This window comes from Synchiropus splendidus, chromosome 6, assembly GCF_027744825.2.
Source record: "Synchiropus splendidus isolate RoL2022-P1 chromosome 6, RoL_Sspl_1.0, whole genome shotgun sequence".
NCBI classification, from domain to species: Eukaryota; Metazoa; Chordata; class Actinopteri; order Syngnathiformes; family Callionymidae; genus Synchiropus; species Synchiropus splendidus.
Window position 1 is genome coordinate 4449584 of NC_071339.1, and position 12820 is coordinate 4462403.

Here is a 12820-nt window from a genome sequence, read left to right on the forward strand (position 1 = left end):
AATGGGATTCGAGGGATTACAGCAGAATCAGATAATAGCACGGCGAGTCAAGAGTCACATCGCTGCTGATGTGTTAAGTGGAATAGAGATGCTGGAACATTTGAACACTTCAGGTAAGTCAGGCTCGCCATAGGATCCCAGTTGCAGCCACTACTCCATTCCAGGAAACATACTTTTGTGGCATTTATTTGAATAAAGACAGAGCGAGCAGAGGGGAGAAACCTGGGCGATACACCCGGGAGAATCCTCACCTCCCCAAGAGAGCAATTCAAGATGGCTTCCCCAAATGCAAACAGAACGTTTTGAGTCAACGAAATACGCCAAAAGAAACAAACACATTGGTTTCCTCTTCATCCTGCAGGTTATCAAGTTGCAAACGAAAAGCATATTTAGCAAGAGATTGCTCAGATCCAGACAAGCATAGGTATCCAGTTGTCATTTTCGGAGGCATCGTAACCCTGACAAACCTAATCACACCATCCACCCACAACCAAGAGGCGTTGGTCAGCACTTCGGAAATGAAGAAAAGCAGCAAAACCTGGGATCTAACTTACACGTTCCTGTAGACCGTCTCGTCTAAAAGAAACAGAATCCTCATTTATTTCAGCCTAATCAGTGAGCAAGCAGGTAGCTTGACCTACGGTGGCCTGAAGTGGGCCAAAAGTTAGTCTCACTAAAGAGTGATTCATGACAAAGAATAAATATTTACAGAAATAAGTAAACTTACTTAAAGCATGCAATAAGCCTGTAAGTCTTCGATAGGGAACCTGAGTCTCTGCCCCTTGCGGTCGGTCCATGCTGCCCAAGATTGAAAAAAAAAATGTCAATGAGGAGAGTTATTTTCTGGTCCACCTATTCTCATGCCCTGGATCCCACATATGCTGCACCTCAATTTTAATGATACATAATGATGTGACTTTCAACTATGCTGTTGAAAAAACACAAAGAGCAAAGAGGCTCAGTTGCCCCTCTTCTCAGAAACCTCCCAGTTCCCAATGGAGAAACTTCTTATGCAGAATGCTAAGCTAAGTGCTAATAAAATTGCTCAGCTACATGCTAACATGACTTTTTAGTCATGGTGTACATCTTTTGTTGTGATGCCTGGTGCTTGATCATCAAATATAAATCATTAAAATAAAAATATCCATCACGATATCCGACCATCAAACCCTGAGATCAACAAAATCCAAGTTTGGGAACATGAGTTCGTTCCATTATCCGTTAAGGTGTCTTTGCCTGTGTCAGAGTGAGGATGGTTCTCTTGAGGTTTCTTCCCATGGCACAGATGTTTCTGTTTGGTCCTGTTGTTCATATAAATACCAAGATGTCTTCCTTCTCGTCTTCTAATTGTAATTAAAACAGGTAATCTCAGCCCAAATTAGCTGCCACTGCGTTGAAACGCGTCTCCAGATCCAAAACCCCTCCAGGGAAATCATCCCTCTCTGATACCGGGGACAATAAACCATTCACCCTTGTGATCCCCTTCTCCCTCATCAGGAGAAGAGACTTGTTCGCCCCCAACATCTTTCTATATGAACTATTAGTGTTTCATTTGGCTCCTTTGATGGATGTTGTGATTAAAGCCTTCTCAGCTGATGATAAATTGTTACGGACAGGAACAACTTCCCTATACACTTCTATTATCTGCTTATTACAGGATGATTTTTTTTATTCTAAGCAAGTTTGCTCAGTCACTGTATCATTTCCCCGCATGTAAATCAACAATAAGAATTCACAAAGTCGGCAACCGAACGCAGCCCTCTTGGTGACAAGTAACCCGGTCTGGCAAGAAAATGACAAACAGCTTTGGATCCCAGTTGGCAGCTTGTCCAGTATGGCAGACCAGGCTCTGTGTGGGTGCAGATGGCACCCAGGGTGGGTCGATGTTCTGACCACATGACATCAAAAAAAACTCCCCTAGGGTGTTCATCTGCCTCTGCTCTTATTTTGCAATGATACCCTCCAAATATCAGTTTGCCACGCTGCTTATTCACATCAGTTCTGACAAGCACCATTCAATCCTGATAAACAGTGAATGCCAGCTCTCTGCCTTTAAACCGGCTTCCTCGATTAACTTCTGTCATCTTTCGCCGCTCATGTTTGACCTGGTGGCACCGTTGCATTTAGTTCGGCTCGCTCAAATCACTCATTAATGTCAGGCTTAATAGGACGTATTCATGTGCTAAATGAAATGCAAATGTGAAAAGGAGAGACGTACGAGTCATACAGTCACCATAATTGTGCTATTAGAACTTTCTGGTTTAAAGAAACTGTCGCAATATATAGAAACGAGGGATTATTACGCAGATATGGAGTGTGGATGTACGATAATTATACATCTCTGTCAAGAATTTCCATTGACATATGGCTACTGTCGTGAAGGGCTGTCGACCTATTCAAACTCGTGATCATTTATCACTTATTTCATCACGTGACAATAACTAAAACAAAACAAAAAAAGAAAAATGTCAATGTACTTTTGCAAAAAAAATGATGACAATGGGGAATGCATGATATTCTGAAACAATAATTTGATGTGCCATAAACATTTATTTATGACAGGATAGGACAGGAAATAAGGGAAAAAAATAGATATATACACATATCTAAATAAATTTAGTAAATAAATTGACATGCATATAAATACACGTTTTTACTACTGCTACTCCTACAACTACTATGACTAATAATATAATAATAATAATAATAATAATAATAATAATAATAATAATAATAATAATAATAATAATAATAATAATAATAATAATAGCAATTAGAAATAAATAAATAAACATGCAAACAGTGGGCTGTGGTTCCAGAGCCTCACTGCTTTTCTGTCTTATCTGCTTGATGTAATTTGGTGTTGACAGCACAGGGTTAATATACTGTATACACATTTTCTTTCTGGACAGGAACCGTAGCATTGATCACCAACAAATCCATGTGCTCATGCCTCCGGAGTGCCCCTCTTTTCTGTCTGTTTCTTCCATTGCTCTCTGTACACTTGAGGTCAGTCCTGTTGGTCACTTTGAGCACAAGCTTATCAACTTTCTCCAGCATAAACTCAAATGCAGGCCTCATCATGCCGTCAACAAAATACAAGTCCACCTCGCTGGCTCCAGGGGGCTGGACTTGCTCTCAGAAACCAACACATGCTGTTGGTAACATGGAAGAATAAAAGAACCCAGAACGTCTTTGGAATGGAAAACATTTCACCTTTATCTCTGTCTTCATAACAGTTCAAGCGTTTCCTCGTGGAAGGCAAAATAATGTATAGTATGCATAGTCACAAGTGAAATCCTAAAAGTGATTTGAAACAATCGACTTCAATTCATACTTGACGATAAATATACATGGTTTTAATTATCCATATAGCAAACGTATGGTTTGAAATCGTTTCACCTTTTTATTATTGACTATTTTGCCGGATTATTTTGTGGTGCGATGCGCGTTCCGATGCAGATGATGGCAGGCGACGGATTCCAGCGTGCGTCTTTGCGCGCATCCGTCCGCAGCCAGTGAACTCCACACACGCTGTGTTTGCGAGCATTAACGAGTGTCAGACTGATCCGTCACAGAGCGCTGCGTCCTGGGCACTAACACACCCTCATCATCACCCTCCTCCTCCCCTCCTCCTCCTCCTCATCCGCGCTGCTCCCGATCTTCTCCGCGCACAACAGATGGTCCAGTAGGAGCGACCGCAGGCGCGCGACAATTCCACTCTGAAGTTCTCCAACAGAACTTCACCGGAACGCACCGCAGAATTGGAGCGGGGGGCACCGAGACCACCACATCCCACTGACTTGGATCTACGTTCGGAGGCGCAATTTGGTTTCAAGGTAAGAGACGCTTCTTAAATTGCGCGAGGAATTTCGGGGGGTGAGCGACTCACTTCTTGACTCATGTTCAGAAACGAAAAGTAGTTTCACATTTATGAAGGAAAAAAAGGAAATCATAAAACTGCAGCACTTCTTCTTTCACAATTAAATCCTCCTGGAGCTTCTGCTCTGGTGCTGAGGCTGCAGTTGAGTCTCATGTCTTCACCGTCATTCTGTCAGTTAAAAACCTGTCCATCACTCAAACTTTTTCAATTGTAAAATCGACTGCAGTGAGTCGAAGGTCAGTGACGTCCACTGACCTGCGGTCAGGGTAGGAAGGAATTTACAACTCCCACCAGGGTATAAATCACCCCCTTTAATGTTGCTGTATTTATTTAAACCCTTTCTGCTCAAACAGTGGAGATGCTTCTTGTGTGTTTCAATAAGTTCCACCCCTGGAAAACAGAACCCCCCAGTTCGTGAGCACAACCTGATTCAATATAAGTGGGAGGCATTTTTTGTTAATTCTGAATACATGATGCAGCAGTGACATGTTTATTTTAGACTAGACTCATATGATGTGAGGGGAATAAATTCAGATATTGTGCCAGTTTAAATTAGTGCCATAAAAAGAGATTGAAGAGTGGGGATATGTAAAAATGACATATCTACAGTGTTGTGCATTTAAACTGCAATATTATTGATGAAAATGTAATGATGTTTCAACATCCACTCCTTAATATTGAAGCTGGATGTCGGAGGGAAATGATTCCTGATATAATTCCTTGAAGCCCCTTGACTCTTGTAAACAACACATCTAACCTGATAGACAAAGCTTGGGTGATATTCATAAACATTTGGGGACCAGCTTCATCATGGGGTGCTGGTCACTCATGTCACCTCCAAAGCCGCTGTAGACGGAGTGTTCCTCCTCTCAAACAAGAGCGCCACGGAGTCTAAATATGAAACCAATGTAAAATGAATGAAACCCACTTCCCTTAAGTTCAGTCAACAATGGAAGCATGAGCGTTCATAACTGTCACACTCGGATCTATGTTATACAGTGGTTGTCTTTGGTAAACAAAACCACTTGTTTGCAGTCGACGTGATAAATGAAAAACAGACTCACCATTGTTGGTTCTTCTTTTGTTGAACCACGTTTTATTCTGTTCTTCTCTTTTAGCTATTGTTATCTCAGTGCCTATATATATATATATATATATATATATATATATATATATATATATATATATATATATATATATGATCCTGGGATGACGCCTCTGTCTCCTCCCAAATGTGCGAATATATATATATATATATATATATATATATATATATATACTAACAAGTTGAGTTTGATATATATAAAAATAATCATAACTTACAACCTCAAAATATTTCTGAACGATTGTCAGTTATCTTCATCTCATCAGTTGCCTGTTGGATGGCCACACAACCGTTCACTGCTTCAGCTAACTGCCAGACGTTCCCTAGCCAGAGTGGAGTATTCACTAGCTTTTGTTTAAGAATGATACCTGGTTGTCATCGATATAAAAGAAGCACAGTAACATTACCAAGAGTCAAATTCGGATGAGCCCTTTTAGACAGCAGGTGGCAGCAGCGATCAGGAGCATGCACGAGCAACACGATTCACGAAGAAGAACAAGCTGCGCTTGAGCTCAAGTCGATATAGAGTCGAGTGTTTGGACCCTGATGGTAATCCGTACTGCTGGATACCTAGAACCAGACAACCTCTTATGTAAATGCATAGTACATCAAACGGATCCCAAGAGAATCTATAACTCGACTCTTGTTTGAAGAGCCACTTTGTCATTTTGGGCAGAGACTCTCTCCTTCAGCACTGAGATAAAAGAGTCATGTATTGATTATCACTTCACAAACACACGCAAAACCTTCTTAAGGCTTTCCAAGGGAGTGAAATGCCGCACCGAGTCCAAGCCAATGAGCCGTGCATATAGCTGCTTCAACTCTCATGAGAGCTCCAGACGTTCAGTGGTTGACCACAGGTGGCTGACAGAAGCAGCGGCAGAGCGCCACAGATGACCGCACTTCCTCTCCTATTTGTCCACAATTAGGTTGCAGGGGAGCCACTGCTTGGAACTCTGTGTTGCATCCGCTCTTGATTCTGTGTGAGCAGCTGGCATGACGAGGACCGAGCAAATGCGCGAGAAAATGTGACAGCAGATGAAGAAATCTGTCAGAACTGGTGAAATATGAAGGGTGATGATGATGATGATGATGATGATGGTGATGTTGTGTTACTGGAAACAAGCCATCAAGCAGTCAGTTGAGGACAAAATCACCAGGGCAAATGTGATGTGATGGAGACATTCTTCTGTTGAAATTACTGAGGTGCTGAAGATGCTCTGTGCCTGAGACTTAAAATCTAAAACCACTTTCATATCAATAACCAATACATACAAATTAAAAATATGTGATAAACAACATTACCGTTCTTGCGCAGATGTTGCTTGCTTGTCTTTTAATAGATCAGCATGAATGTGGTTTAGCATTCGAGGGTTACTGCAGCAGGACGTTTAATTCATCAAGAGACTTGCAAACTTGAATACGGGAGGATGAGCTTTTTACTCCAGTGCGTTGACGCTACACCCACCAGGGATTATGTTGTTGACTGGAAAAGCATCCTGAGATCAGACCTCTGCCAAGCGGCTCATCTAAATCCATGTTGTGATTTCCCAATGTTAATGCCCAACATTCTTTCCATGAATATGATTAGCTATTTTTTAATCCTATTGGGCAGATGAGGTTTCATGACACAGTATTGAAAGGTTGATGAGGTTTCATGAAACAGTGTCCTGACACTGTCTGCTGTAAAATGTAAGGAGTTGAACAACTTATTGAGTGAAACCTCACATCATTTCTAAACCAAGAACATCATCTAGTGGCCTCTGAAAACTTGGACACTGTTTCATCAACCCTGCAATACTGTTTCATGATACCTCATCCACCCATCACTTGTTGGAATTGAGGCTGTGTGTAATGGGACTGGAGTAGTTGCTGTATTATGTAGTAGTATTGTAGGGTTGATGAAACAGTGCCCTAGTTTTCAGAGGCCACTAGATGGCGCTCTTGGTTTAGAAGCTTTCATTTAATGACTTGCTCAAGTCCAAATATTTTACAACAGGCAGCGCCATCTGGTGGCCACTGTAAATCAGGACACTGTTTCATGGAACCTCATCTACCCTTCAATACTGTTTCACAAAACCTTGCATGACTAATTCCACTCATGAGGTTTCAGGGTGGTTTGCTCGGTAAGTTTTGCTGACTTGCAGAAGGCCTTCTTCAACTGTTTGAAATGTAGTGCGACGGTGATACAGTATGCCAACTAGTCTGGGTCTTGGCTTTTTGCTTCAAGTGCTCGAGTGGATGCTCCATCTTGCAGCGTTGATGTGGGCTTGGGTGTGGGTTCAGACGTCAGACGCGCTCACTCATCCAAGTAAAAAGTCACTTGTTATCCAATTATGAACGGTCAAAATAAGCAACGTAACGTGAGAGCACTCCGTCATTAGCTCGCAGGAGACCTAAATATTTTAGAAATGTTCATGCTCCGCCAGATTAAACTGCAGATCTGTCTCCATCAGACTAGACCGACGCGGTCCTCGCATGACACACGCAGCCGAGCAAGAATAAACATCCACATGTAAGCATTTTTTTGGGGGGGAGGGGGCTGTTTATTGCGCCTGTGCTCTCTTCATTTATCCTGGATCAATATCCCACTGTGAGAAACGAGTACGTGGAGGCTGAGGCGGAAGCTCAAGTGTATTAATCCAGTGGTGAGATACCTTCAGCAGTTCCTCAGCGTTTGTGAATGATCTGACATTAAGCTGCTAATCTCCACATGAAAGAGGGAAGGCTCACGTTCGTGGCGTAGATTGTTGATGGATCCCTGGAATGTGAACATTCGCCGACCTGTATTCCTGGTGCTCATCTCACTGCTTTATCATTGATCATCTATGTAAAGATCATTCACTTATATTCGCCAGGCTTCAATAGAACAATTATTTCAAACAGAAAAAAAACAGTGACTGGTGGGTGGCGACGTTGTTCTGATGAACAGAAGGACGATGATGTCATTCGAGCACAGAAGTCGCCTCAGTCCCACATGGTCCGCAACATGTTTGGATGGTAATGATTTGTTTGTTGTGAGGTGAATGCAATTTACTGCACAAAATCAACCCGACAGCTTCAGCCGGTTTGTTCCATCCAAACCTGTCACATTGGCGCAATAACAGACCAAACCTTTGTTCAAAGATTTTGACAGCTCGCTTGAAAAGCAGACACGTTTGTGGGAAACTTCTTTTCACGAACATGAAAAAGAAATGATTTCCCAAGTTGTTTCCAAAAAGAAGTTTTAATTGGAACATTGAGAATGAGCTGCTCTCCAGTCAAAGTGAACAGAAGAGACACTTCAGAGGTGCATAATGGGGGAGATGAGACATGAACACTGCTTGCATGTTACCTGTTGCATAATTCACTACCCGAGCCTTGAGCATACTTTGCTTTATTCCTTGAGTGTTTATTCATGTTTGCTCAACATTGTCTGGCCGAAACATCTCAGGGCTTTCAGGTTCTACCTGTGTGAAATCCTTCCAGATCGAGAAGCAAATGAATGAATCGGATACGTAATAAGGCATTTATATTTTATAGCTCATAGGCTCGGGGAAAATGGGTTTAAACCCAGAGTGAGTAGAATTCAAATTAAATGTATTTTATTTTTGCACTCATATTTTTATTTCTATCGTACATATGCATACCTTAAATGAACTTTTTCAATGAGACATTCCACTTTGATGTCACTAATTCTGAAGCGGAAGCTTCAAAATGGTTAGAGATGAGACGGTATACAATTCATGGGATGGAAGTAAAGTCACTCATCTAATTGGTATATTATGGCCAGGCGGCGGCCATGATGAATATGATAGCTTTTACAGATCTGACCGACTGGAGATACTCTTACTCATCTCTCAAGCAACAATGATGATGGCTACACATTCTGTGAACACCATCCGTTGTCAGCACCATTATATGTGGCCTGTGGACTGGTCACTAAGCGTCACTTTCTGTCACATTGTATGAGCTTCATCAGCGTGAATATTCCTCTTCAGAATTGGAGTCTGTCAAATTCACTATCTTGCTCGCTGTGATGCTCCTACTTCGAAAAAGGTGACAGAAACAAATGTTGCTCTCATTGAAGTTACAGGTCTCACCATCTACTGGTGTGAAGCAGGTACTACGTCAGGCTTCATATTTAGAACTTAGCTTACTTAAATGCTGCAAATGGTTCTTGTTGTCTGGAGTCCTTCTCAGACCCCTGAAGTACCTCATAATACATAGCATGCTCACCTGGAAACAAATGTCTCCATCGTGTTGTCGCCCAAGATCCTGCAGCATTCCTAGGTCCCAGGGTGTTGGTTTGTTTACGTGTAAGTTGGTTAAATATGGTTATGAAACACAAATTAAATCAATAGAATGAATCAGTTCTGTTACTTGAATGGGCCCCGGGTCCATTTGTTCTGGAAAATGTGGGCCCCAAAATCAAAACATTTAAGAACCCCTGTCTTGAAGTGCTACTTTGAAGCAGTTGATGACAGAAATGAAAACAAAATGCTCATAAAGCAGGTGACAAAGAGTTCAAGTAACTGAAATTTGAGGATCTGAAAATGACAGAAAATTATTTCCATAAATTGTGTCGCGAAAATTCACAGATTAGTTTGCCCTGTAAGCAAAAGCGAGAAATGGAACTTCACTTGATTCCCTTTTGCATCGACTTTGTGAGACTTGTGTGGTTTGGCTTTGTTACACAAATAGATTTGAGTCAATGATGGCGTTCAGAAATGGCAGAGATGTAGTGACTATAATGCCGTCATGCGCTCAGTGAAGCCGAATGCACACATTCAAGGTCTGGAATTTGAATCAGACATCTAAATGAGATGTCAATTCAAATGTAGTCATTCATGGCGATAAAGAAAAAGACAAATAATCCTGAATTCTACAAATAGAACGTATCCAGACTTCAAACCTACACATCTTCGGAGTGTCTCAGATGCCTCCTGGTAACAAGATGGAGCCAAAGATTCAACAAAGACATGTGGAGGGGAAGCAGTCTAGACAAGTCTCATCTCAGACAGAGTTCCTGGTGGTGACCATTATAAGACTTGTGTTCTCATCTGGAGGGTGGATGACTGGGAGGATTGTGTTTTTATGTGAGCCACTATAGTGTCATGAGTAGCGTGAGTGGCAAAATGAACTGGAATGGAGATGGATAAGAGACCTTGCCTAGCCTTAGAGGATTAAACACGATGTCTTGATGGCCGTCTCCACCTTTCCAAACAACAGGTTTAACTCCTGACAGACCCCCCCACCATGCACTAAAGGTTCAACATAAAGGTCAAAACTAGTCTGGTTATGAAGCACGCTACGCTTCAGGGCGAAACCAGAGCTCTCATTCCATCGGTTGTGAACAGTTGCTGCTGGCCAAGGTGGAAGGGAATCCAAGGCGGTGTGCTGCTTTCTCCAGTGAAGAATTTGATGACAATGTTGAAGAAGTATGACCTTGTCATGATGAAGATTTATGATGGCTTTATGAATCCAGACATTCACCCAAAAAGGTCTGGTAGCCCCTACCTTTGCAGACCCCTCAAGCATTGCCGTCTCCTGACCTTACCCCACTACCTCTGCAGGCAAGCATTCATGGAGACAAGTAGGGTGGCAGATATCTTCATGGAAATGTCATGAAAGACATCTACATTGTAATCCCTCAACACGACTGTCAACTGTCCAGTGAAGGCAAGTTCAAAACAGTAGCTGTGTTTTGAGCCCCTCAAACCTCGTGTTTAGTGGAAGGCTGATGTATGGCACCACGCAGCTTCAAAGAGCAACCCTGGCCAGTATCCACTAATAGAAAGCTGAAAGGGAATTTTAAATGGACATAGATTAATATTTCACCTCCGAATTGATTCATGCCCTCACTATAGGAAGTTTTTCTCGGACTGTGAAATTGTAGGCGTGTGGTGATGTTTCCGGAGCTCCAGTCTTGATCTGGCAAGTCTCCTCCTGTGATGGTTCTCCTCCCTGGATGTCATCACCTCGTTCCCAGCTCAGGTGAAGCTCTGTGGTGCAGCACAGTCAAATGGAGGTTTGGTGGTGGAATTGAAACACACAGCGGCGACTTCCAGGATGACCGCAGAAGAAAGATGGGAATGATCACCACAGTGGCAAACCTCGACCTTGTCTTGATATCTCGTTCTCCACGTTTGTCTCTTCGTTCGAGCTAACTTGTAGCACTTGCCCCAAGAGTTCCAGCCTCTGGCCCATCAAATCTGGGAATAACTCCAGCTAATCTAGTTAGCTGCGCCAAGCGTTGAATGCAGGTGTTGCCATGGCAACCTATCAGTTCCTGTCCTTCATATAATGTAAGGGTTTATATGTTCTCTCTTTGCTCGTATTGCTCCCAGAATTTCCCCGACTGAATGAATATGTACACAGAGTAAAAGACACCTCTGGCTCACTCATCTTTATTGTAAAATACTGAATAGTACATGAATTTACACCAATATTTCAACTTCAGTATGATTTGATGACATGCTAGAGCTCCAACAAAGTCAAAGATTAGATTAGATTAGATTAGATTAACACTGTGGCAACAAGGTAAACACAGTGGAAACATAAAAACGAATATCATAACAAAAAAATATAATAAAATAAAACACAACAAATTCCCAACAATGAACAGCCAGTCCAGACAACAAATTACCCTAAAAAGATGACTGAAAACAAAGCTATTTTAAAAAGTGGTTATTGATTTAGAAGCTCGACTCAGTCTGAAGTTGAATTTGAATTTTGAGTACCTTTGAGTCACACCCTTGATTTGGAACCTACTGTACTTCAGTCACTCAACACTTGATGCAAAGTTTGTGCAATCTAATAAATCTGGGGAAAGGTGTGAGAAATGTCATGACTTCTTCCGCAGTCTGCCGATGAAGTGGTTTATGAGATCTGACGCTTCTGTCAATTTTGTGCTCTCTTCATGTCGACCGCTGGCACACAGGTGAAGGACAGGGGAAATCCATTTTCATTAAACTTGCATGGCTAAGTCCAAACACGAGGACTACAATCGATGGGCCGTCGTGCTCATGCCGTTTGTCACTGTGGTGACGTCGGCAGCGTGTCTTTGCCCCTGAATCGGGACTTAATGAAGCAACAGTGTCACTTGGTGAATAGACTGCTGAGCTATTAGCAGCCGCTTTCACGGGAAGGGAAAAGGTGTTGGAATGATTTTTCTTTTTCAGTCTTGAGCTGGGCCTCAGCCGGAGGGCTTTAAAATAGATTGTAGATTTTGCTGTACTGAAAGACCACGGTCCTCACTGTGATTCAGTAACTTGGTTTGCTCTGGACTGCAGACGAAATTCTTCCGTTGTGTCAAACATCTTTCCCCCCTGAAACTGCCTCCAAATGACGGATCTCAGCGCATAAACAGGAAAAGATGATAGACAGCTTCATATTGGACTTATAAATGTAAGTCCAGTCAACTTTTAAAGGTTAAAGGGACTCTATGATTGACAGATATATATTTTATATCTGGCTCTCTGAAACCTTGTTTGGAACTGAATTATGCCAAGTTAAAAGTCGATCAACATTAGTGGTTGTGTGTTATGTGATCAGAGAATACTACAGTAAAAGGAGGGGTTTGGCCTGAGATACAGGCTAAATGTTCCCTGGCTATCATATTGAAATCCAATAATCATGTCATTATGTGCAGGTTTAAAAAGAAGTTCATTGAAATGTCAGGACAGAAATATACTGCAAACCTGAGGATTTCAAGCAGGACCTTGCATACATGACCTGGGGCTGTTTATTGGCGATATGATCCCAATACAATAGTGGTGATATGATACATTGCAAAATATATTGCAATACTGTAAGTTCAGCAATATATTGGAATCAGATAATGAAGTGCA

The 12820-nt window shown here is 41.9% G+C and overlaps 1 protein-coding gene across 1 annotated transcript in view; it reads left to right on the forward strand.

Moving 5' to 3' along the window:
- The first annotated feature begins 3540 nt into the window (after nucleotides 1–3540).
- Nucleotides 3541–12820, forward strand: part of LOC128761153 (caM kinase-like vesicle-associated protein) — a 43764-nt gene continuing 34484 nt past the window's right edge. Inside the window, exon 1 of the mRNA XM_053869126.1 lies at nucleotides 3541–3839. The gene's annotated coding sequence lies outside the window, so the exon portion shown is untranslated. The remainder of the gene's footprint in view (nucleotides 3840–12820) is intronic.